The 26030-nt window shown below is 48.8% G+C and overlaps 1 protein-coding gene across 4 annotated transcripts in view; it reads right to left on the bottom strand.

Annotated features, from left to right (window-relative positions):
• NFATC2 (nuclear factor of activated T cells 2) overlaps nucleotides 1-26030 on the bottom strand; it is a 157186-nt gene that overhangs the window by 105330 nt on the left and 25826 nt on the right. The window lies entirely within an intron of this gene.

The following is a 26030-nucleotide window of genomic DNA, read 5'->3' on the forward strand; positions in this document are numbered from 1 at the left end:
AACAACAACAAAAATGACAGCTAATAATGTATGGAGTGCTTGCTAGATACGGGGCATTGTGATGTATGATATCTATCAATCTTCACTGCAACTCTATGAGAGAGGTATTATAATTTTAAACAACAGGGAACTGAGGCTCAGAGAGATTCGTTTGCTCAAGGTCACACAGCCAAGAAGAGAGAAGCCAGGATTCCAACATGGCAGGTCTACCTCCAAGACCTATTCTCTTGACAACTATACGATCTTCTGTTCCTGTAGTCTCTAAAGAGGGAAGAATACACAGCCACAAATGGCCACACCACTGTTCCCCAACCTCAGTCATTTTCAAGTCCTATTCCTGATCTTCTACTGGACTGTGGGTTACTGAATCTCTTTACAATTTAAATTCATATCTTTACTTACAGAAATGTATCTTAAAAGAAACTTTATGTTGCTACCATAAACAGGAAACCAGGATCACCAGCGGGAAATCAAAGGTGCACATAAATACACAACAAAATAAACGTGCCATTAAAATAATTATAGCAGCTATCCATGGTGGCACACGCCTGTAATCCCAGCTACCTGGGAGACTGAGACAGGAAGGTTGTTTGAGCCCAGGAGTTTGAGACCAGCTTGGGTAACATAGTGAGACTCTGTTTCAATTTTTTTAAATTTAAATTAAAAAATAAAATAATTATAAATGTTAAAAATGCTGACTAAGTAACACAACATTAATCAGCATGCTCCTTTCCCAGGGAACCATGGTTTGCAGAACACAGGACTGTCACTCAAAGTACAGCAGAGGAGGTGCTGGAGCACCAGGTTTGGGGAGCCCCAGGGTGGGAGGTCACCATCTCCAAAGCCAGTAGATCATCAAGAGATGGTTAAGAAAACCACCCAGGTCAGTGCCCAGACACAAGAGGTACTCAGCAAACCTTTGCAAAAGGACCCAAGGAGGTCTGCTAAGGACTCTTCACCAGGAGAGAAAAAGTACCATTGCCTGCCCACATGCTAGAACGGTCCTGTGTTCAAAGAAAGGACTAGAAAAAGAAAAATCGTCTCCTGGCTGCAGGGCACACATTTTTAACCTTTTTTGTACCAATGACCCCTTCTGCAGCTTGGTGAAGCCATGGTCCTATCTCTGAGTGATTCTTCCACATGCATAAAATGGACAAGGTTAAAGAGGAGGAGGAGGAAATCAACCAATGTATAAAAATGTAACGTATTTTCCCCAAACTAAAAAGTGGCATTCGTTCAGGTAGCCTGTCTGTCTTCCTTGCTCTGGGTTTGCATGTGCTGTGCCTGTGAGGTATGCAATGGCAGATCAGTAAATATTCAACAACCAGTTCTCCAAGACAGAAAGCTTGGTTTGCAGTGTTTGCCCATTTCCATGGTGTCAACGCTCCCACAGTGGCTGATTTCCAGCTACCGGCGTGGCGACACTGTACATGCAGCTGGGAGGAGAAGCGCAGCGGTACCATTACATGCTCCCTCCGCCACGCGGATACACGGATGCCTATGACCTCGGGCACGTAGGTTAGAACAACACGTAACAGAGTTCCTGGAACTTTAAAAATCAGCTCTCACGAGGCCATGAAAACTGGCTGCAGGACACTCCTGGGCACCCATGGGTCTCTATGTGCTTCTGTTTAGGTGCATATCTACTCAGACTGCAGTCTGTCCATCTCTTACTCTCTTCTCCCAGTGATTTTCACACCTGCTAGCTGCGAACAGCCCCACCCCCACCCACCCACCCACCCCCACACACACACACACACACACACACACACACCCCTTGCCCCAGCCCTACTCCCTGTGAAAGCTTATGAGGACCCTGCTATGGTCTGGCCTGCACGCACATACTCCCCTGCGCCCCCAGCAGTGCCATGAAACCCCTTGTTCACCGGCCCAGGCTCCCCTTAGATCTGGAGAAAGCCGCATCCCCGTACATCCCAGAAATGGGCAAACCCTGCAAACCAAATCACCTCGGCCCCAAGGCTCCCAGAGCCTTCTCGTCCCAGCAGGAGGGAGAGCCTCATCTTTAAATCCCATCACACACATCTTCCTGTCTAGACGAGGTCCCTGGCTGCCAGGGCCTCAGAGTGAATGGATTCACAGCCTCCACCCCCTGGCACCACCGAGCCCTGCCGCACCCCGCCGCTGTGCTCAGGACGACCTGGGCAGCCCCCCGACATCTAGAGAAGACACAGAGGAGACTGCGCAATCAACAGACAGGAGAGTGCGTGAGTGCAGCATGACATGGGCACGCCATCCCAGAGAAGTAGGCACCCGCCGCGCTGAGCGTCATCCATCATCTTTTCGCTGAAAAGTTGGAAAACAAACAACAAAAACCCCGCCCGGCCTCATTTAATGCGAACCAAACACAAAAGCCACAGGGGAAAGCTTTTCCTCTCTGTGCTTCCCTTTTCCGGCGGAGGAACACCACCAGCCAAGATAAGGGGCTGTGCGAGGCCCTCTGCGCGGCCTCAAAGGGCTGGCACCCGCCCCCCCGGCCCACTCCCACTCCCACTGGCTAACGGGCTCCCTGCTCCAGCCCTTGGGGGAGCAGGAGGCGGCCAGGGCTCCATGCCAGGCGACTTGGAAGAGGTTTAAGGCTCACGCCACAGAAGGGAGGAAGCCCGGCCTGTCAAGAGGCGTGATAAAGCAGCTCCTTATCACAGTTTTCCTTTCAACTGCCTCCAAGTGAGCGCCAGCCGGGGCTGGGCCTGTCAAGGCCGAGCGTGTTCCTTTCATGTCGCCCTGTGTTCCTCACTCAGCGACGTATCCATGGGCACATGGAACTGTAGCATCAGCATTGGAGTTTGCAGCTTGGGGCCAGAGTCTCCAGGAGGATGCGATCGTGTGCCTCCCAGCCTGGGCCTCTGGTGAACCATGTAGTATCTGCAAATCCACTAGAACCATCTGGGTCCCAGTTTTGCCATCAGGAAACCAGGAGAAGAAGATTCCAGAGCAGTAGGGTCTAACGGTTTAGACTGGGGGCTAGGGAGTCAGTGGACCCAAGCTCAAGTCCCAACTGCTGAACTCGCTGGCTGTGGACCTTGGGCAGGTCACTCCGACTCTTCGACCCATGTGTCACATAGAAAAAAGTGCTTGTACATTTCATAGAGTTACCAGGATTCGATGAATTGGTACATGCACAGCTCTTAGAACCAGTGCCGGCACATAGTAAGCACTCAGTAAACGTTGGCCTTCATCTTGCTATAATTCTTGTTGTTTTCTCATGGGGCTGTTATGGGCATAGAATGGGGATCGGGAACGTCACATTGCAACTGAGTGATGTGAAATGGACAATATGCTAGAGAAATGATTTTGATCTTCTAGGCACCTCCCACTCACAGGGGGAATGTCCCAGACCGACATAGTGAATCTACTGTAAAAGAAAGCCTCTCATTACTTGAGCACCTTTCCACCTCGACTGTGAGTCTCACTCACCGGGGCCCTGGACTCAGACAGCAGCTCCATCTGAGGCCCCTCGAATGCAGCAGACCCTGGTTGAACGCCACTGCAGGGAAACACCACTGGGCCTATTCCCTGAGAGGCGGGGCGTGCTGAGAGACAGGAACACAGTCGATCGCACTGAGAGCAGCTGGGTCCCTGTCCAGTCCTTTCATCAGTGGCAACCTCAGCACCATGTCCCCAGAGAGCTGCCCCCACTGTGATGGGCATCAAGCACTTAGCAAAGAGCCAGCCCAGAACGTGACACCCTTGACCATCAGCCTTCTCAGACCCAACCAAGTCTCAGATCCGAGACTGGTTGGCGCTGCTGAAAGCTGGCCACACCTGAGCCCTCACCTGTGCAAAGGGGAAAATTATAGATGCCCACCCCATGTCCCATGAGCTGTGGTAAAGATTAGACGATATAATGGGGACAGTGCCTGGCACAGAGTGGGTGCTCAGTGAGTGTCAGCAGTGACCATCATCGCCACCATCATCACCCATTTCAGACCTTCCTCTAAGCCGTCTCAGGCAGCTCGGTCACCGTTACTTTGTTTGGTTATGAGTCCTCTTTTGAATATGGACGTAAGGAAGGACAGGACCCCAGTGCTCCCCTCCTCCCCTCCACAGAGCGGGCGCCAGGCGCTGCATTTCCATGCGTTTGCTCAGAGAGGCTAAGTCAGCTGCCTAAGGTGTCCAGCGCAGGGCAGGTGCTGCTGGAAATCAAAAGCAAATCTGGCAGCTTCCCTGGCTGGCGGCTTTTCTGCTACACCTGCTCCTCCTATTTCCTCTTTGTTTAAACATTTTTCTTTTACTTTCAAGTGGAAATGTGGCACACGTCGGTAATTCCCTCATACGTCGCTCTTGAGGGGCTCCTCCCTCTCACCTTTATTTAAGGCCCCAAGGCCCTTTTCTTCTGCTACTGCTACGTTCAGGTCTCTGTCCGCAGAGTCAGCATCCTACCCTTGCCAGAGCTGACCACGGCTCCATCCTGAATTCTAGGGCTGAGAACTCACGCGCCTTGAGGGACTGGCTCTTGGCTTCCATAAACAAGGCCGCGGCCCAGTCATCACACAGAACGGGAGAGGTTCTCACCTCCCGTGGCAGGGAGGTGACAGGCTGAGAAGCCACAGTTTGCCAGGAAGAACTTTTTGATGAAACAGGAAATGAAGTTTGTCATAAGAGGGAAAAGCTCAACTCTGACTTCTTAAGGATTATTGAATCCCCAGTAAACTCTGGGCTCAAGCTCTGAGGTCCTCCGTCCACTGAGAAAAACCACTACCAAGATGGTGGTCACATACTGTCCTGAACGTGACTGCCACCTCCTGCTAGTCATTCACACTTAGAAATGAGGCCAGCACAGCCCCCAAGTGGACACCCAGTCCCAACATGGGCATTGTGCTACTGCAGTGGCCTCCAGGTGGGGGCAAAGTAAGACCCAACCCAGCTCGGTGGAGCCAGAACCCTAGCTAGACCCTAAATCTCATTTTATTTTTTTTAGACAGGTTCTCACTCATCACCCAGGCTGGAGTGCAGTGGCACCATCTCAGCTCACTGCAATCTCCACCTCCCGTTCTCAAGCAATTCTCCCACCTCAGCCTCTGGAGTAGCTGGGACAACAGGCGCATGCCACCACGCTCAGCTAATTTTTGGTTTTTATTTTGTAGAGACGGGGTTTCACCATGTTGCCCAGGCTGGTCTTGAACTCCTGGGCTCAAGTGATCCGCCCACCTCAACCTCCCAAAGTGCTGGGATTATAGACATGAGCCACCGCACGTGGCTGGAAAGCCTCCTTTCTTGAAAAGACTTGAGTGTGACTGCATATTCACCTCAAAGAGAACGCAGCTGCTCCATAATGGGGTGAGGGGGACACATTCCATTGTAAATGCCCAAGACAGAGCTTGTTGCTGTGTGAGATCCTCAGATCGTCTCTCCTCTCTGGGGAACTGTCTTATCCAGTTCTGAACCCGGGTTTTCTTTGCTGACTGACAGAAGGCAAATAAATGCTACAGCACTCATTTTTAGCAAGCATGGAGTTTGCCGGGACCAAGGAAAACTGACTCACTACCTCTTATAAATTTGTGGAGTTCAATTTTGTCACTTTCTGTGTTTGAAGCCAACAGTAAACACCCACGTGCGCACACCCAGGTGTAAGAGAGCTCACGTCCCCTGCACTGGCTGCCGCCGTGCCATCTGCAGGGAACTCTAACTCACGCCTCAATCAACCCTCCTCTGTCCCTATGGGAAATCTGTGGATCAGAGAAGACTCCCATTTTTCCTAGGAGGATGCTAAGGTAGGAAGGTAAGGCCAGCTTTACACTCGGTAGCATCTTTTTTACATTAAAAAGGGGTCTTGAGCAAACACTCGGACGTGAAGGTCAGCAAGATCTAGGTTTATTTTTCTAAGCATTTCCAAAGCAGATTCCAAACCTCCACGCAGGGTCACCAATGAGATGCCCAGAGGAGCCAGGTGAGGAATGTGGGTGTGTGAACTGGGCCTAGTGGTGCTGAGACCCCCCTGGGGAAGGCAGACCCAGTTTAAAGGGAGGACTGAGGCACAGCTGTTCACAACTTGCCATGCAGGAAGCCAGCCATTGTTGCCAGATCTTCTGATTGTTAGAAATCCAACTTGGTATGAGAAATTTCCTAATTTGTAAATGTTGGTTAACTAGTGTCAGCTGCTGCTTAAAGCCCTGAGCGTGTCAAATGCCATCTGTGGACAGGCTCAGGCCTTGAGCAATCAGAAACAGGGTTCCCTCACCTCTGCACACTCCTGAAGCCTGGACCATTCTTCCTTTACCTCCTGCAACCACTCCCCACCCTCCACTCAAATGTCACCTCCTCCAGGAAGCTGCCCCAGATTCCCTGAGGCAAAGTGAGCCTTGTGACCCAGAGCCTCACTACCTTCTCTTTCTTTTATAGTCCTTATCTCTCTATTATAGGTCTTATCTCTATAAACAAATAAAGAATCACTAACAATTGGACACATACTGTTAGGTCCTCTGCTTCAGTATTTATGGTAACCTATTTTGGGGGTACTATCATCATCCCACTTTACAGACACAGAGAAGTTAAGTAACTTGCCCAGTGTCACACAACCAATAAGTGGCAGAACCAGGATTCAAACCCAGGTCATCCGGCTCCTTCTTTCCTGCTACTCTTTGTTCAACCAACCGGCTTGCAACCTCAATTATTTTCCCATCTATCTCGCCCAGCAGACTGGGCACTCCCTGAAAGCGGGAATTGATCTCATTTCTCCCTCTATCTAGAGTGCACAGCTCACACTCAGCAGCCGTTGACTGAGCATTGCTGCCTATCCTGACTGCCTCGATAGCCCTGGAAGGCCCCAGGCAGGGTGGCAGGGGCTAGAATCCACTCCGTTCTCAGCAGCTCAATGGGGTTCTTCAGAAGGCTTCAAGCGATGCTGCAAAGTCCCCCACTGAGAAATGTCACTCCCATCCTGGCCCTGAGAGGGGACAAGGGTTTGGCTACAGGCTGGGACTAGCACCCAGGTTACTAACAAGTCCCAACAAGCTTCCCAAAGTCTAACTTCTACCAAACCATGCACCCTCCGAGGCTCTGCCTCTGCCCAAGGCAAGGGCAGCAATGCGTCCGCCTCATGACTTCAACAACTTCGGGTCCAAAGTCAAGGTGCACTTGGGCCAATCATTCTGCTCCCTCCCACAGCAAGAAAAATAATGATCCACCAAAAGATAAATGCAAAAAGAAGATGCACATGAGAACGAGTCCACACGGATGTGTAAGAACTCGCTCTAGAGACACGCTCACGGGGTTGCTTTAGGGCCAATGCATGAACTTAATATGATCCCATTTTTGCACAAGACTTTTCTGCATTTTTCACCCCAATATTACTTCGCTGAAACCCCTGGTCCAGCCCCAGACCACCCTTGTTCAATCCCTGCAAACAAGGCCACATTTGGATACTCATGGCTTATTCCACGCCTCCCCCAGTGATGGACGGTCGCCTGAGTCCAGCCTCTGCAGCCACCGCCTTCCACCAAAGCAGATCCGCCCTCTCCTTTGCTCACAGAGGAGCGAGGGGGAACTGCTGAGAGGAGGGGCAGATTGGCCAGGGAGGGGGCGATTCAGAACAGGAAGAAGATGGGGTGAGATCTGAGAGGCACGCTTTGGACACAATAAACAAGCCTGCTGCCTTGTTCAGAAAGGGACCCGGGACCCCCGATCCCACCAGGGCCCTAAAAGCGTTAGTTCAAAGTTAAAGTTAGATACACGCAAAGCTGCAGCCCCCGGGGGAACTCAAAGCTCAAAAACAATACTCTCTTTGACTCAAAAACCACAAGGGAACACCCACGGCATACTTCTTGATTAAAAAAGGAAAGTGAAAAATAAGGTTTTCTTTTTTTCCTTCTTAATCATCATAAAACTAACGTGTGCCCATTCCATCAAGTCACGACTTCTGTTGGCCTCAAGCGAGCCCAACTCATGTTGGCCACAGACACGAGGGGCCGGGAAGCTTGGGCATGTCCTAGTGAACTGAACCGGTCCTTCTGAATGGTTGTCATTTCCTTCCTCTGCTTCCTTTAGCACAGGAAAGCCACCAAGGAGCCGCCTACGCCAGCACATCCATCACCCAGACTCCCAGGGCTCTGTTCATCCGAGAGGCCAGACACAGCGGGGCTCACCAATGCCTCAAAGCAGCAGGGTAGCAACATCTCTCAACCGCTGTTCTTGAGATAGATGAAGTACCCACTATGTGACAGACACTGTGCTTGGGATTGGGGATGGAGCAATGATGAAGGAATGAAGGACGGATGTGTGGCAGGGGGGTCAAGGGGTTGGAGGAGAGGAAGGAGGAGAGGAGGAAAGGAAGAGAGAACATATATCAGGCTATGGAAGAAAGAAAAAACAGAGGCGAGGCACAGTGGCTCACGCCTGTAATCCCAGCACTTTGGGAGACTGAGGCAGGCAGATCACTTGAGGCCAAGAATTTGAGACCAGCCTGGCCAACAGCGCGAAACCCCATCTCTACTAAAAATACAAAAATTAGCCAGGCGTGGTGGCATGCACCTGTAGTCCCAGCTGCTCAGGAGGCTGAGGCATGAGAACTGTTTGAACCCAGGGGGTGGAGGTTGCAGTGAGCCGAGATTGACCCACTGCATTCCAGCCTAGGCGACAGAGTGAGACTTCATCTCAAAACAAACAAACACCCAAGTAGAAAGACAGATGATGGCAGGAGAGAAAGGGGATCTATTTTGGTAGAAGAATCAGGGGAAGCTGCTTTGAGGAGGTGACAACTGAGATGACAGCTGAATGAAGCAGAGAAAGGACCACGTGGATGGCTGGGAGGAGTGAAAGGCACATGCAAAGGCCCTGAGGCAGGAGCCTACCTGGAGTGTTTGAGGAATAGCACGGAGGCCATTAGCAGGTGGGAATGGAGTGAGTGAGTGAGGAAGAGAGGCAGGCAGGGACCGAGTGACACGGCCTGGTCCACAGTGAGGAGCACAGCATCTATACTCAGGGAGGGGACACAGGACGGCTCAGAATGGGGGTGGTGTGGACCAAGGTACACTCTGAACAGATCCTCTGGCAGCTATGTGGGAAGCAGATGAATGAAGGGTGCAAGTGGAGGCAGGGAAACCAGTTAGGAGGCTGTCACCCAGACAAGAGATGATGATAGCTTGGCCCCAGGTGACAGAGGGGAGGAGGTAAGAAATGATTGAGCACCTACCGCGAGCCCAGCTCCCACGCAGGTGCACAGAACCATGAGGAAGGCCAGCAGGCCAACTGTATGCCCATAAAAGATCACAAGGCAAAGAGAAGCGAATAAGAAGGAGGAAGAGATTCAAAATCTAAAATGCAGCTGGGCACGGTGGCTCATGCCTATAATCCCAGCATTTTCGGAGGCCGAGGCGGGTGGATCACTTGAGGCCAGGAGTTCAAGACCAGCCTGGCCAACATGGTGAAACCCCATCTCTGCCAAAAATACAAAAATTAGCCAGGCATGGTGGCTAATACCAGCTGCTTTGAAGGCTGAGGCAGGAGAATCACTTGAACCAAGGAGGCAGGGGCTGCAGTGAGCCGAGATCGCACCACTGCACTCCAGCCTGGGTGACCGAGCAAGACTCCGTCTCAAAAAAAAAAAAAAAAAAAAAAAGAAAATAGACAAATAAATCTAATACACTTCTGCTTCCTACCTGCATAAGCCTTACCTCAGGCAAGTCACATTTCTTTGGGGCTCGGTTTTCATGAGTAAGATAATAGAACCCAATTCATGGGGTTACAATGAGTAATGCAAGTCTTCACTTAATGTCTGGCCTCTTGTACATGCCCAATAAGTAATACTTTTCTAAGCTCTGCCTTTAATGATCTGAGTCATGGCCCTGCCAATTTAGTTGCTGTATTATCTTTATATTAAAATTTCATATCATCTCTCTGAACCTCTATTTGGTCACTTGAAAACTGATCATGACAGTAGCTACCCTCAAATACTCAGTATGAGATTGAGAATGAGACAACTTTAGTTTAGCAAAAGGTCTGGCACGTAGGAATCCCTCAATAAAATAACCAAAGCCTTCAGTAAAATGGTAGCTGAAACCCTCAGTAAAATGATACATGAATCAGACATACCAGTCATCCAACTAGATGATTTCTAAGTCTCCTTCTAGCTCAATTATCCCCAAACTCTTTAAAAAAAATTTTTTTTAATCAAAAAAATAACAGCTTAACAGCTTCAAGTCCCTGAATGAATCAACCCTGGAGTGAAGGCAACCCAAGTTGAAGAGCAGTTGGAACTCCCACCTCAAAGTGAACAAAGCTAAACACAGGCACTTCTACTTGGGTGATACCCATTACTCTGAGTCATAGAATTAAGTAAGTTTAGAGGCAGGAGAGAACTTACAGAGCCCTACCCACTCATTTTAGAGCAGAGGCTCCTACAGCTCAGTGAGAAGTATGTGGGCTGAGGTTGCACAGCAAGGCTCAGGCAGAGGAGGAAGCCAAGAATGCTCCCACCCCTCCACCCCCACCCTCACTCTCACCCCCCATCCCCACCCTCAACGCCCTCCCACCCTCACCCCCAACCCCATCCCCACCACCCCCACCCTCACTCTCACCCCCACCCCACCCGCTCAGAAAGAGGAAGCAACAAAAGCCTACATCCAAAAAATGGGAAAATAATGGAGTGGGAAGTGTTTTAGAACAGCAGAAACACCTTTCTTGCTATCAGAGTTCAACACAAACACCTTAAGGGGCCAGGCAAGCAATGTAAACGGGCTGGGCAACCAGTGCAAAGACTGAGGAACCAAGTGCCCAACCTAAAGACACTCAAACACAGATGGTTTTTCTCTTTTAAACAATTATACCACCAGGGCCACTCGCTGCTAGCTTGCCTGGCACTTTCACGCAGATTCACAGCAGACAACTCTTCCTCTATACCTTTGGCAGGTATGTGTCAGAACACTGTCTTAATAAACCCTCAAATGTGAATGGCAACCTCATGATATGCAGAGCTGTTGTGCAGTGCACAGACTGTGCAACTGTATCCAGTGACACACAGAAGACTTCCCTGAGTTATGAGTTGGGGACCTCTATCTACATTCCATGGTCTTATAAAAGGCACTGAAATGCCACAGTGAAGCTGACGTGGAAACCAAAATCCTCGTTCACCATCAACACTTAACTCCTGAATCAGACTCAGCTGGCTCCAATATCTGTACTGATGTGCAAGGTGGACACCATGCAAGCTTCTGCCTCAGGCCTTTAGCACTGGCTGCTGCCTCTCCTACCACACTGTCTCCCAAGATAGCAGCACAGCTTATTTCCTCACTACACTCAAAATTCCATTCAAACAGCACCCCTTCAGGAAGTTCTTCTCTAAATAGCATCCTCACCACTTCCCAGTCACTTTCTATCCCCCATTCCTGCCTTATTTTTCTTCTTATAGCTTTTTTACAACCTGACAGATTGTGAAATTACTGATTTGTTATATGTCTCCCTCCACCAGAAGCCCATCTCCATGAGAGCCCGGGATTTTATCTGTTCTGTTCATTATTCTGTCTCCATCTCCAGTCCGTAAACTTTTTCTGTAAAGGACAAGATAGGAAACATTTTAGGCTCTGCAGGCCATACAGTCTCTGTTGCAAGTACTCACTTCTGCTGCAGTGGTACAAAAGCAACGAAAGACAATATGCAAATACGTAGGTGTGGCTGTGAACCAATAAAACTTGATTTCGAAAAGCAGGTGATGCGCCAGATTTGGCTGGCATAGTTTGATGACTCTTTTTCTAGAACAATGTGTCTCAAACTCGAATGTGCACACAGATTAAGTTGCAGCGGGGCCTGAGATTCTGCATTCTTCACGAGCACCCAGAGAATATCCAGGCCACCAATCCAAGGACCAAACTGAGCAGGGAGCACCTAGCACAATGTCTGGCATGTGGCAAAAGCCCAATCAATGTTTGTTGAATAAATACAAGATAAGAGGAACACCACTCATAATCCCACTCAACACTTTTATTGCTGCGTTTTGGCTATGGCACCATGCCCTTGCTAAACTACTGCTCAGATTTTATCGTTACTGTTTGGGGTTCGTTTTTGTTTTGAAACAGGATCTCACTCTGTTGCCCAGGCTGGAGTATGGTAGCATGATTACAGCTCACTGCAGCCTCCATCTCCAGATTCAAGCAATCCCTCTACTGTAGCCTCCCAAGTAGCCAAAACTATAGGCATGTTCCACCGCGCCCAGCTAGTTTTTTGTTTTTTTGGTAGAGACAAGGGTCTCGTAATGTTGCCCAAGCTTGTTTCGAACTCCTGGCCTCAAGTGATCTCTGTGCCTCAGCCTCCCAAAGCACTAGGATTACAGGTGTGAGCCACCACGCCTGGCCCTGCTGTATCATTTTCTGGTGGGTAGAGGAAGGAGAGATGGATAGATACATGACAAGGCAAGTGTGTCATGATCAGTTATTTGATATCACTAAGCCAGGTTTCGAGTAAAGGCAAGGTTTAATCAATATTCACCTGATACAGGTTCTAAAAACTGTATTCCTAGAACAGCATTTACAGTTTTATAATAAATGTCAAATAGGAACATGGGATTCACTTAGCAGAAATCTAAGTTTCAAGGCAAGGGCCTACTTGGTTAAATAAATGATGCCAAGAAGATCAATTCAGCTTCCCTTCTTATTCAGAAAAATGAAAATGCAATGGCTTCCACAGTTCAACAGTAATAACTGCCTTGATCATTTATTAGGAATGTAAAATGTACTGGGCAGTATGCCAAGTCCTTCATACATTATAATTCTGATAATGTGACAACCAAGACCACGAATACGACCTCAAGCACAAACACAGACTATCTCTGATGGGATGTTCAGAGAACCAATGGCACTGGGGTTCAGGAGGATGAGGCAGTCACCCAGGTATGAGGGAAGACCTTGCCCTGAACACAACTTGTATTAATACCTTTCAAATTTTGCACCATGTGAATGCATTGCCCCAAAATCAATTTACGAAAGAAACTAGAGCAGTTTGCACTTGGTACTGTGCTAAGTGGTGTTTTACACACATTCTCATTTACTCCTGTAAAAATCCTAAAAGATAAGTAACATTCTGTCCAATTTGCTTCTTGGGGAAACTGAGGCCCCAGAAGGTCAGATTATCCTTGCTCAAAGTCATGCCACCAGTATGGTGAGAACAACTCAGGCTAGGGGGCAAGGGTTAGGTAGATCCCACGACCACCTCAATGCACCACCATTTGCACTGGGAGCTCATCCTCCTGGAGGAGGTGGGCATCTCAGAGCCCAAGCATAGGCCACCGGGCTCCCCAGGTTCTACTCAGACGCTTCTTGGCCCAGCTGCCTTGGCTCAGGTCACTCACACAAGTACATGCTTGGGGGTGTCAACAGCAGCCCACAGCGAAGCTGCACCTGCCCCACAAGCCGCTGTTGTTCTGCCCCTGCCTGAGAGGAGCCTTCAGACTGCTGCAGTCAAACACAGAGGGAGGAGGCTGGGGCAGGGTAGATACCAATGCATGACATGAGCCTGAACAAGCTGACAAGGAAACAATCTAACTTGATGCTTGACCAGACTGGATTTATTTCCCGAATGTTTGAGACAGAGTCTTGCTGTCACCCAGGCTGGAGTGCAGTGGCGTGATCTTGACTAACTGCAGCCTCTGCCTCTCAGATCCAAGCAATTCTCCTGCCTCAGCCTGCTGAGTAGCTGGGATTACAGATGTGCACCACCACACCCAGCTCATTTTTGGGGGGGTTTTTTGTTTGTTAGTTTTGAGATGGAGTCTCGCTCTTGTTGCCCAGGCTGGAGTGCAATGGCGCAATACTGGCTCACTGCAACCTCCGCCTCCCGGGTTCAAGCGATTCTCCTGCCTCAGCCTCCTGAGTAGCTGGGATTACAGGAATGCACCACCACACCCAGCTAATTTTGTATTTTTAGTAGAGACGGAGTTTCTCCATGTTGGTCAGGCTGGTCTCGAACTCCCGACCACAGGTGATCTGCGCCTCAGCCTTCCAAAGTGCTGGGATTACAGGAATTTTTGTATTTTTAGTAGAGATGGGGTTTCATCATGTTGGCCAGGTCGGTCTTGAACCCCTGGCCTCAAGTGATCCACTAGCCTCGGCCTCCCAAAGTGCTGGGATTATAGGCATGACTCAAAGTGCCCAGCCTGTTTCCTGAATTTTTCAAAATACTAGAGTAACAATGAGAGCCCCCAGGAGCAACCTGGAAAATTATCTCAAGGTCATTAAAGGTTTCCATATCGTCACCACCAAACAACTTATTCATGCAACCAAATACCACCTGTTCCCCAAAAACCTACTGAAATAGACAAAAACAAACAAAAAAACCAAACAAAATGATTTTCGTTTCTTCTTTGTGGCCTAAGCAGTTCAGAGCGTGGGCTTTTGAGCCGGACCACCTAGGTTTAGTTCGTGGTTCACCCAATTCCTGTGTAACCTTAGACAAGTTACATAGCCTCTCTGTGTCTCCAAGGACTGCCTAGAACTATTAGGAGGATTACATCCATCTATGTATGGAATGTACTTAAACTTAGTAAATGCTGTCTCCTCCCCCGTAGTCATCAAAATAACCTGATATAGACTCAACTATGTGAGGACGGCAGGAGCAGAGTTCTGTGAGCTCGTTTGTAGGCGCAGGGAAAAAAAAGACTAAAAAGAAACACGCCAGCAATAACAGTAGTTCACTCCAGGTAATGAAGAGTGCTGTCTAGTTCCTTTTTTGTTCGTTTGTTTTTGAGACTGAGTCTCGCTGTGTCACCCAGGCTGGAGTGCAGTGGTACCATCTCGGCTCACTGCAAGCTCTGCCTCCCGGGTTCACACCATTCTCCTGCCTCCCAGCCTCCCGGTAGCTGAGACTACAGGTGCCCGCCACCTAAGCCTGGCTAATTTTTTGTATTTTTAGTAGAGACAGGGGTTTCTGCGTGTTAGCCAGGACGGTCTCGATCACCTGACCCTGAGTGATCTGCCCACCTTGAATCCCAAAGTGCTGAGATTACAGAGTGAGGCTTTGCAATCCCACAGCTAGTTTCTTTTTAATAATTTCCTGGATTTTTTTTTGAGACAGAGTGTCACTCTGTCACCCAGGCTGGAGTGCAGCAGCACAATCTCAGCTCACTGCAACCTCTGCCTCCCAGGTTCAAGAGATTCTCATGCCTCAGCCTCCCGAGTAGCTGGGATTACAGGTGCCCACCATCATGCCCGGCTAATTTTTGTATTTTTAGTAGAGACGGGGTTTCACCATGTAGGCCAAGCTGGTCTCGAACTCCTGACCTCAGGTGATCTGCCCACCTCAGCCTCCCAAAGTGCTGAGATTACAGGCGTGAGCCACCGCGTCCGGCCATTTCCTGTACTTTTAAAACAATGAATACATATTAAAGAGCTAAAAATAAAGTAAAATAATTGAATATAAATACAGGGGCACAGACACAGAAATACACTGGTATATATACACATTGTATATATACGTGTGTATATATATGAAGATGTATAATATGTGTGTTTGTATGTGTCTCTGTGTGTACATATACACATGCATACGAATGAAAGTTTCCAAACCTGTGCCATTACTCAGAATAGGCCCCTGCTAAACTGTGGGCTTGAGAACCATACAGTGCAATGGAAATGGCTTGGCCAAGGTGCCCAACAGAAGAATGCTTTTACATTCAGCTCTCCCACATCCCAGATGCTTGGCCTTGAGGAAGTCCTTTGACCTCAAGAGTGTCAGTGTCCCAGGCTGCAGGCTGGGCGTTGTTGTCATGGCATCGTTTGAGGACAAGAGCTGCACACAGGACACATAAGAAATGGTGACAGGGATCGCCCTCCACATTGTCTGCCCCTAACTCACACCCTTGCTGGCTCAGGGGTCGTGGCACGAAACCGAAGCCTCCACGTGAGAACACATGCTCCTTTTTAAAATCCTAACATGATGGTTCAGAGGACAAATTAATAAGAAAAACAATCAGCACATCTTGAGTTCTCATCGCAGTTGGGGCCCTGTTTTAGCACCTCACCAATACTAACCCATTTAACCTTTGCAATCACCCTGGGAGGCAGGCATTCGTCTCAGCCTCCTAAAGAGCAATGCAACCTTGAAAAAGCCACTCGGCTTCTCTGAGCCTCAGTTTCCTCAGCTGTAAATGGGGTTAATGGCAGCACCACTATCTCTCCAAGCAGGCACACAGGAAAAGCTGGGCCAGGGTCAGCCTGCTCATCGCCGGTGAGGATGTGCTCGTTGGGGAAGTCCCTCCATGCCTCCAAACCCTTGGTTTCCTCATTCGCAGAGCAGAGGCTGCATGCCTGCCCGAGCCATTCCACATTCTGTGCTTGTCAGATAGTAAGTGCTCAATAAACAGGCATGACTATTGCTAGAGTTGGCCCATAGTCTTCTAGGAGGTTCAGAATGAATGACTTTGACATTCACAATGTCTCCCGGGATCCAGAGGAAACAGGGCCCCGTGAGAAGCCATCACCTCCCTGTGTTCCTCCCCACCCACCCACCCCCACCTCCCTGCATGCTCCAGTTCATGACTTTATTGTCAATGGAGCTAGCGCCTTCCAAGGCCATTAGGAGTCTCATTCATGGGACCAAATTAGAAAATGCTCAATGTTCAATAAAGAGATCTTGGCCCCCACACCCACTAAACCCATGGGGCATCCGGAAGGGTGGCAGGGCCAGCTGGTGACACAGACGCTCCTATGAGCATCAGCCTCGGCCTGCAGACGGGTTGCAGCGAGATGGCTCAGGGCCTGCAAAGTGGTCCCAGGTGTGGTCATGGTCCCCTCTTGTGGCATGTTGCAGCTGACAGGTGCTTAGAAACCCACCTAAAGCAGATGCCTCCTTTCCCATATAATCAGAGAAAATCAACTTCACCTAAGGTCCTTCAGTGGCGAGGGCGGAGGGGAAGGAAGAACCTGAACGCCTGACCCTAGGTCCAGGACTCAGGTCACATGGCCAGCCGGGCGCTGCGCTGAGCTGCCGCAGAGGACCCTTTCCAAAGCCTGTCCCATCTCACTCTCACATCCAGCCCTGGCCGGAGTGCTCCACAGGCACCTGGGATCAGCCCATGTACTCACTGTACCCCATGCCTGGGGCGTGATGCCGCTGCCAGCAGGCCGATGAATGAGGGAGCGGGTGAAAGAACGATAAGAACCTGGAAGTTCAAAGCCAAGGCCAGGGCTTCCTTGCTGACCAGCTGCCTGACTTTAGGTACGTGAGCTTCACTTCCCTGTGCCTCTCACCCCTCATTGAATGGGAATAATAGCAGCCCCGACTCACCCTGTGGTTGCAAGGATGAGCTAAGATCACATCTGTAACAAACAGCGTGTAAATAAACAACTCTCAGAGCCCCTCCATATCATAGCCTGGTCTCAGACGTGGTTAATTCAACCAGAAAAAGCTGGAGCAGGCTCAGGAATCTAAGGCTCGTAGAACTCAAAAGTGATCTATGTCTAGATGGCCTTCTCTCTCAACAAAAGAACAACAGATGAAACGCCTTCTCTGTGCCAAAGATCACACTGGGCACTTTTGTTTAGCATCCTAACTATGCTCAACAAACACCAAACAAATAGCCTGACAGACACAAGTCTACATCACTTTATCGTTGAAGAAACTGCTGCCCAGTGAGTCTCCCAGAGTCCCAAAGCTACCAAACCCTAAAGCTGCCTCAGTCCAAATGACCCACTTCGTCTACTTCCAAGAGGCAGCACGGGCCAGTGGTCAACAGCGTGGGCTGTGGCTGCAGACGTCCTGGGCCCCAGTCAAGCAGCACCATGCACCGGCTGGGGGTGACCCCAGGCAAGCTGTTACCCGCACTGTGTCCCAGTTTCCTTGCCTGTAAAATGAGCATAGTAACCCTACCACCTGCACTCCATAGTATCGCTGCAGAGACTAACTAGGTCACTCTACGGAAAGCACGCGCTAAAGGGTAGCTCCGGCCATGAACATCACACTGCCCAGCACATACCAGGGCCCCAACATTTATTTGTGACACAAAGTTTCTTCTGTATTGTTCCTCTTGGTTGCCAGAAATACTGCAAATTTCAGTCTTAATCTCCCTTTTGGGAACAGCTATTTCTCCAAGATTCTGGAAGCTTTCTGTTTTCTACCTACGTTTGGGGACAACGCTTTACTGAGCTCATTCATGACCATTTCTCTTCTACTGTGGACTGAAAGCACCCCTCAGTGAACCTCTGTGTCTTCGGTTAGAAGATGAGTTACCATGCGGGCCCGTCTCACCACGCCACCTCTCTGCCTGCACCAGCCCCGGCCCTGGCTCGCCCTCCCCGCTCTCTACCTCTCACCTCAGAGGCCAGCATGCCGGTCTCAATCCTTTCACGAGTCCATCCCTGACCGCTGCAGGCATCCTTCAGCCAGGGACACATGCGGCAGGGCAGAGAGCAGTGCCACAACTGGCCCACGGGTGTACCTGGTTTGGACTGTAGTCTTCTTCAAATTTTAATGAAATCACCAGTGTTATCATCAAAAGACCGGTATAGACAAGGAGGAGGTGGTGAGGACGGCTCCCCAAAAGTCGGCCTCAGAACCCCCACATCGCACACTCCGCTCTGCTACTCCCCACCCCATCCCCACCTCCATCTTGAAGTGAAAAGGCTACATCAAGTCACCTGTAAAAGATGCCTTCCCTCGGAAAATAGCAGGAGTCTCGGCAGGGATGAACAGGGTTCCTAGAGACTCTGGCCTTTCCCAAGGCTACAGCCCCAGACAGACGGATGCCACCCGTCTTGCAGCCAGTCTCAAAAAAATCCAGCTAGTCCGACTTTCAAAACATGCTCTGAATCCAACCCCTTCTCCTGCCTCCCCATGCCCCCATCCTAGTCCAGCCACCAGCCCCTCTGGCCTGGGCCTCTGCAGCAACTTCTCCCTGTCCACCCCCCATCTAGTCTCCTCTACTCGGTAGCCAGAGGGATCCTGCTGATACCTAGGTCAAGCCAGGCCCTCCCAGCTCCCGCCCTACTCAGAGTCCAAGTCCTCGAACTAAACATGTGCGAGGCCCACGATCCGTCCCCTCCATCCTTCCCCTTCCCCTGCCCTTCCCACACAGGCCTCCTCTCTGTTCAAGATGTCACCCAACTCAGCCCTGCTGTCCCCTCAGCCTGGAGAAGTCCCTGCAGCTTCCACATGGGCACCTCCTTCTTTGCCCAAATGTGGCCTTCCCAGAGAGGTCCATCAAACCACTCCCAATTCCCCATGGCCTGATAGTTTTCCCCATAGGACTTATAGTTTTCCCCATAGGACTTACCACCTCCCGACATACTATTTCATTTTTCTATTTAACATACTATTAAATTTTCCTATTTATAAGTTATATTGCTATCTCCCCCTACAGAGCACATCAGCTCCATGGGACCAGGGATTTTTGCCTGTGTGGTTCACTGCCATATTCCCAGTGCCAAGCACACAGTAGGTGCTTGGTAAGTATTTTTTTTTTTTTTTTTTTTTTTTTGAGACGGAGTCTCGCTGTGCTCCCAGGCTGGAGTGCAGTGGCGTGATCTCGGCTCACTGCAAGCTCCGCCTCCCGGGTTCACGCCATTCTCCCGCCTCAGCCTCCCGAGTAGCTGAGACTACAGGCACCCGCCACCACGCCCGGCTAGTTTTTTGTATTTTTAGTAGAGACGGGGGGTAAGTATTTTTAATAAATGAGCAAATGAACCCCAATGATCTCAGAACACCCTCCTCCTCCAATTTTTTTGAAGCCTGAGTGACCTGGCCACCACCTCTTTCCCTTCCCCTCCCCAGGAGGTCCAATGGAAGCTTCTGGAGATGCCAACACACCAGCCCTGATCAAGACAAATTAACATCTGCAACAACTGCTTCCTGTCTCACGTCCCCAAGCACAACATTTTAATAGACAAATAGAAGCCAACACACCCAGCCAATTGCTGAAGGAGCACTGCTTACTGTCACGAGTGCAGCTTTCACCTAGAAAGGAAAAAATCCCATCTGGCTTGCTTCTTCCCTTCCTTAGACATCATTTCAAGTAAGTAAGTTGCAGTTAGCATAAAAGCTGAAATCCAACAGAATAAGCATCCACGTCCCATAATCCATTTTATGAGATTTTGAAAGACTGGAGACTTTCCCAGCTCCTCCAGCCCAGGAGGCAGTAGCCTAGACAGGTGGGCCCAGGCCCTCACTTACCTCCCTGCAAAGCTCATTACTGTTACCTGGAATGAAATGGCGATCGGTTTCAGCATCTGCAAGGAATTTCCCCTGACCGAGCTACCCATGTTTTTTCCACATGTCTGAACATCTGCTTGAAAGAACCAAGAGGACTTTTTGGAGGTGAGTGCGACGCTTCCACGTTCTCATATTTTGATCACTCCCTAAAAGGATGACTGATTATTCTTTCCGTTAAACATGCATCCCAGGGAGTGATACGAATAACGTTTCTTGAAACCCCAGCACAAGGATGGATAAGGAACATAGCAAAGTATCCCCTCAGGGAATTTCTGTGCAGAATATGGCTAAAGGGTTTGGAAGCCGCCAGGAAAGGATTAAATGACAATGGCGTTATACAGGCCACTCTCAGCTGGGGTATTATGAGATCCCATAAGCTGAAGAGCTATGGAAACACTGAAAGCCCAACCTTGCAAAACCGCTCTGAATGGCTGTTTTGTCCACCGGAGGACCACTGCATCCTGTCCTGAAATAGGGCGAGGAATGATGGCAGGGCTCCACCACAAAGCGTGTGGCTCTTTTGAGATGAATCAAATGGTTCCCCTTCTCATCTGATACCTGCAGACCAAAGTCAGGCTTGTGAATTAAGATTCCTTGGTTCCTCTGAAAGAACCCTAGACTTGTTCTATTTCAATAAGATTTAGAACTTTTGTACTTATTTATTTATTTGGTTTTTTTTTTTTTTTTTTAGCGACGTGGTCTCACTCTGTCACCCAGGCTGGAGTGGAGTGGTGCGATCACAGCTGACTGCAGCCCTGAACTCCTGGGCTCAAGCCTCCCAAGTAGTTGGGATTATAGGTGTGAGCCACCACACTCACCTGAGATTTAGGGCTTTATAAGAGAAACTACCTGGATCCAGCTAACAGGGCTCCTTCCTTAACTGGACAATTCTTAGAAATCATATAAACATAACCTCTCTCTTATCTCCCTTTCTATTTGATAAACCTTGAAGTAGCACCATTCTTATTTACTCCAGATGATGTGAATTTAAGCATATTTACCATGAGCCAAATTCAACCCAAAGTTTGATTTAGTGGCCAAAACTTAAAAATCAGAAATTTCACACAAAAACTCCAGCTCCTAGCTCTTGGAGGAAAAAAAAAAAAAAACCTATAAAACCTGGTAACATTCTACCCACATTCCCACACGTCACAACCTACAAACAGCAACTGCTTCCTGAGGCAAGACTCACATGCTGCTCTGCCCTACTCCCCACCACTCCCTATTGCTCCCTGACATTTAGCCAGTTCGGTCATTTCCTTTCATTGCCTGGCCCTCTTGAACTTGTTTGTTTGTGATCTCTGTTTATACAGTCTCTCTTTGATTCTCTCCTTAGTCCACTGCTTCTAGAGAGAGGTGTGTTGTTATTGAGGGTGTGGTCAGTCAGTCCTTGCAAGTGGGTGCTTGCTGAGGCCTCTGGTGATGGAGCATGTGGCCCTGAGGTATCCCACAGTCCTCAGAGCAAGTTTAGGACTTTGCTTCTGAGCTCCAAGCTTATATCCAACTGCCTACTTGACATCTTTGCTTGGGTGCCTTGGAAGCCCTTTGTACCTTCTATGCCCCAAACGGAACTTGCAACCTTCCCCCAAGAAAACACTTTCTTTCCCAAGTCCTTCTCCACCATCCATCCAACTGAACCATCCACTCAGTTGCTCCTTTACCTCCCATACCTAAGTCCTGAAGATCACACCATAGAATTCGTATCTTCCGCTCCCACTGCCACCTTCTAGTCCTCACCACCTTGATCTTTCCCTTGGCACTGCCACAGGCTAACAATCTCATCTCCCTTCTTCCTCCATAACTTCTTCTAATCTAGTCCCCAGAGAGAAGCCTGAGTGATCTTTAAAACGTTAAATCAGAATCAAGTTCCTCCTCTACTCAAAACCTATCACGTCTTCCCCTTGCCCTGGAATAAGCAAAATTTCATCTCCTCACCTTGGCTTTTAAGCTCTGCACAGTTTGGGCCTGGCAACCATCACCCTGCAAGCTAAACTTGAATGACACTGGCCCTCCTTCAGCTCTTCAGACACACACAGTCCTTTCCTGCCTCAGGGTCTTTGCACGTGCTGTGCTCTGTGTGTAGAACACACCACCACCAAGACAGACAGCGTGGAGGAGGAGGAGGACATCATTTGTCTCTTTGCTGTTTCTGTGACCTGTTCCAGGTCCCAGCTGGTAAGTCACCTCCTCGACGAGACCCTCTTTCTAAAGTAGGTCTTCCAAGTACCGTCTCTTGTTCTGTTGAAGCAGTTACTCCCAAGCGGCGAATACAATAGACAAGCTTCTAATCAGTCATCGCGTCCCACCCTGAGTCCCAGCATCAGCCCACAGACCCCCTCCAAGTGGCCGCCATCTGGACTCTCAGGCCTCCCTGACCAACTCAAACCATCCTAGTTCACTTTTCCGCAGCCCCTGAGCTCCCTCAGGGCATGAGCTGTGCTGATCTCACCAACGTTGTATCACCCAGGATCAGCACAGCACCCGGCACATGGCAGGTCCCCAGTGACACATTCTCCATACAAATGAGTCATGAGATCTGAAAAGCACTTAAGGCTTGGGAAGAAACTTTCCTCCAAGACAAAGTACCATTCAAAAAAAGCAATGAAGAGAACAGCTGAGCATGGCATATGTTTAAGATTTTTAATTGTATACTTAAGGATAAAAAATGAAATGATCTTATACTCATTTTCTTTTTATATAAAGAGGAGCTTAAAACCATTAGGCATGAAAAAAGAATGAAGTTCTATAGTGTGGCAAATAAAAGAAAGAAGGGTGGGGACTAAGTAACTGAGAGGGGAACAGAGGCTGTGGTTCAGAAATAGAAACGGATACAGAGATAAAGAGTGAGACACAGATCAACAGAGAAGCCGGCGGAAGCATTCAGGCAAGGTACAAAGCAGGCTACACTGCTCTTCTGGGTATGAAGGGGGCGGTGCTCCAGATTCCAGAAGCAGTTTTCACACTCCCTTGAAGGTGAAGAGCAGCAATCCTCTGAAAGTCCACTCTTTTCTTCATTTTTCAAAGAAGTTTTTTTTTTTTTTTTAAACTGACTTCCCATGCTAAAAATCAGGAATTAGCATGACTTATTTTGAAAAACATAATCTATTCAAATGACTTTTTTAAAAGATTCCACTTTTTGTCTTTTAAGGAGACTTGTCTACAAGTTTTAAAATCATATATTAGATCTTCCAAGTTACAAGCACTTTGGCCAGTTGTGGTGGCTCACACTGTAATCCTAACACTTTGGGAGGATGAGGTGATAGGATCACTTGAGCCCAGGAGTTCAAGACCAGCCTAAGCAATGCGGGGAGACCATGTGTCTACAAAAAAGGAAAAAATTAGCTGGGCATGGTGGTACACGCCTGTAGTCCCAACTACTCAGGAGGCTGAAGTGGGAGAATCACTTGAGCTCAGAAATTCAAGGCAGCAGTGAGCAATGATCATGCCACTGTACTCCAGCCTGGGTAACAAAGCGAGATCATATCTCTAAAATAAATAAACAAACAAAGTCACAGGCATGAAGAGGGAAGAGTCCTTGGGAGCTATCAGAGGGAGAGGCACAAACTTCAGGGACAGCCTAGCAGGTGTGTCCTGGACTGTACACTCAGCCCATTCCCTTCTCTGGAAATTTCCAGGGCCCCAGCCCCTGATGAATGGGTGAGCTGAGCCTCACTCCTCATGCAGCCCAACCTCCAGGCCACAGCCAACTGGACCAATAGGCGGCACCCTCCCAAGCCAGGGTCAATCAGCGTCTCCCTGAGAATCAAGATTTAGGCTCCCGTGAGGTGATGACAAGGTTCGTACTGGAACAGCACGTAAAACTAGAGGGGAAGGGAGTGGTCTGCAAGAGGCACAGGCATTTTCCCATCAGGCTTTTTCTGCAGAAGTGAGAAGGCAGGAAAAGCTGGTCTGCAAAGAGACGTGGATGATCAGACCTACTGTGCTGCAAGCAGAGCTTGCAGTATCCAAATCTCAGCTCCACCATTTAATACCCATGACCTTGAACAAGTCCTTGACAGCTCCTTGACCTGTTACCTTTGTCATAAGGCTCTTTTAAGGATTAAATAAGTTAACACATATACAGCACTTGGAACAGGGTCTCACAGGCAGCAAATGTTTTCCAAGTGTTTATCATTAATCATCTTCCCAAAATGTAAGCTCATGACAGTGAGAATTTCCAGCTGTTTTGTTCATATCATAACCCAGAATCAAGCACCGTGCCTGGTACATAGTAGGTACTCAATAAACATCTTTCGAATAATCAGTGAATGAAGATACCACATAGCCGGAAATGGATACAGATTCTCTCTCCTTAAGACTTAAGATTGTTCGGCCAATGCATTTAATGAGCATATTCATTCTCCAAGTATTTGTTGAATGCCTGCTATGTTTGTAGCGACAAACTATGCTTGGTGCTGATATACAATGAAGAATAAGAAGGAAGTTGTGGTCTCTTTTAAACAAAGCTCATGGTCTAAGAGAGAGAGACATTGACAAAATAATTACGCAAATGTTAGAATTACAAGCAGTGGCAGGTGGCATGAAGGAAATGTGCATGGAGCTCTGGACACATAAAACAGCACTTGGCCAGGCACGGTGGCTCACGCCTGTAATCCCAGCACTTTGGGAGGCCGAGGCGGGTGGATCACTTGAGATAAAGAGTTCAAGACCAGCCAGACCAATATAGTGAAACCCTGTCTCTACTAAAAATACAAAAATTAGCCAGGCATGGTGGTGCACACCTGTAATCCCAGCTACTCAGGAGGCTGAGGCAGGGGAATCACCTGAACCCAGGAGGCAGAGGTTGCAGTAAGCCAAGATTGTACCACTGCACTCCAGCCTGGGTGACAGAGTGAGAGAGACTGCCAAAAAAAAAAAAAAAAAAAAAAATTACATAAGGCGATTGCTCTCAGGATTGGACGGCAGGAAGCAGAAGACTGTGGTCCCCGAGGGAGAGGAAGGGCACAGGCAAGCCCACCTCCACTTCAGCTCTCTGCCTGGGGACAGCTCCCCTGCCACGTGCAGGAAGTAGCATTTGAGCAGAGCACAGTGGTCGCACTGTGCTGAGGATTTCCTGAAATAATCCTGGATTTCTGGCACCACTCAGAGTGCCAGGCTGTGGAAACTGCTAGAATCGGTGGCATCAGAGAGGAGGAAGCTACTGGGGGAGCCCTCAAGTCTTTGGCCAAGGGCTGGGCTGTGTAAGCACAGGGAGAGGTGGCACAAGGTTTACCAGAGAGGGGCCGCTATGGGGTGGAGAGAACAGAGAGACTAAGAGTGCAGCAGAGCTGGCATATGGGAATTCCAGCCCACCAGATTAAAGAGACCTCCCCACCAGGCATCCAAAAAGGCCATGCCTGCAGAACAGGCACATGCCTCAGAGGAAGGGCTACTCCAGGCCTGCCCTAACGGGGCCTAAAACCAATCCTCAAATGAAATACAGAGAAGACAGTTTAAAAGCTAAGCCCCATCAAGTTAAATACAACTTGAGCTTTCCACAGATCCACACTGATGAAATGTGAAACGAAGTTCAGAATATCTACCATATCCAGTATATGTCATCACGATGTCAGAATGCAGTCGACAACTACTAGACACGCAACACAACAGGAAAATGGGACTCATGGTCAAGAAACAAAAACTCAATGAATATAAACAGATTCCAAGATCGCTGTGATGTCTGATTTAGAAAAAGCAATTGTCAGGACTTGTAAGTTCTTATTATTATCATAGATGTCCTTAATCAGAGGTACACATCCAAAGTACCTGTGGAGATTTGGGGGGTTTGTGGTTTTTCATTTGTTTGTTTACCTTGGTTTTACTCATGTTATATAATTTCTAATTAAGTAGTTTCCAAATGCCCAACAATCTGAATTTCTAAGAAC

The sequence above is a fragment of the Papio anubis genome, chromosome 16, assembly GCF_008728515.1.
Source record: "Papio anubis isolate 15944 chromosome 16, Panubis1.0, whole genome shotgun sequence".
Taxonomy (NCBI): domain Eukaryota; kingdom Metazoa; phylum Chordata; class Mammalia; order Primates; family Cercopithecidae; genus Papio; species Papio anubis.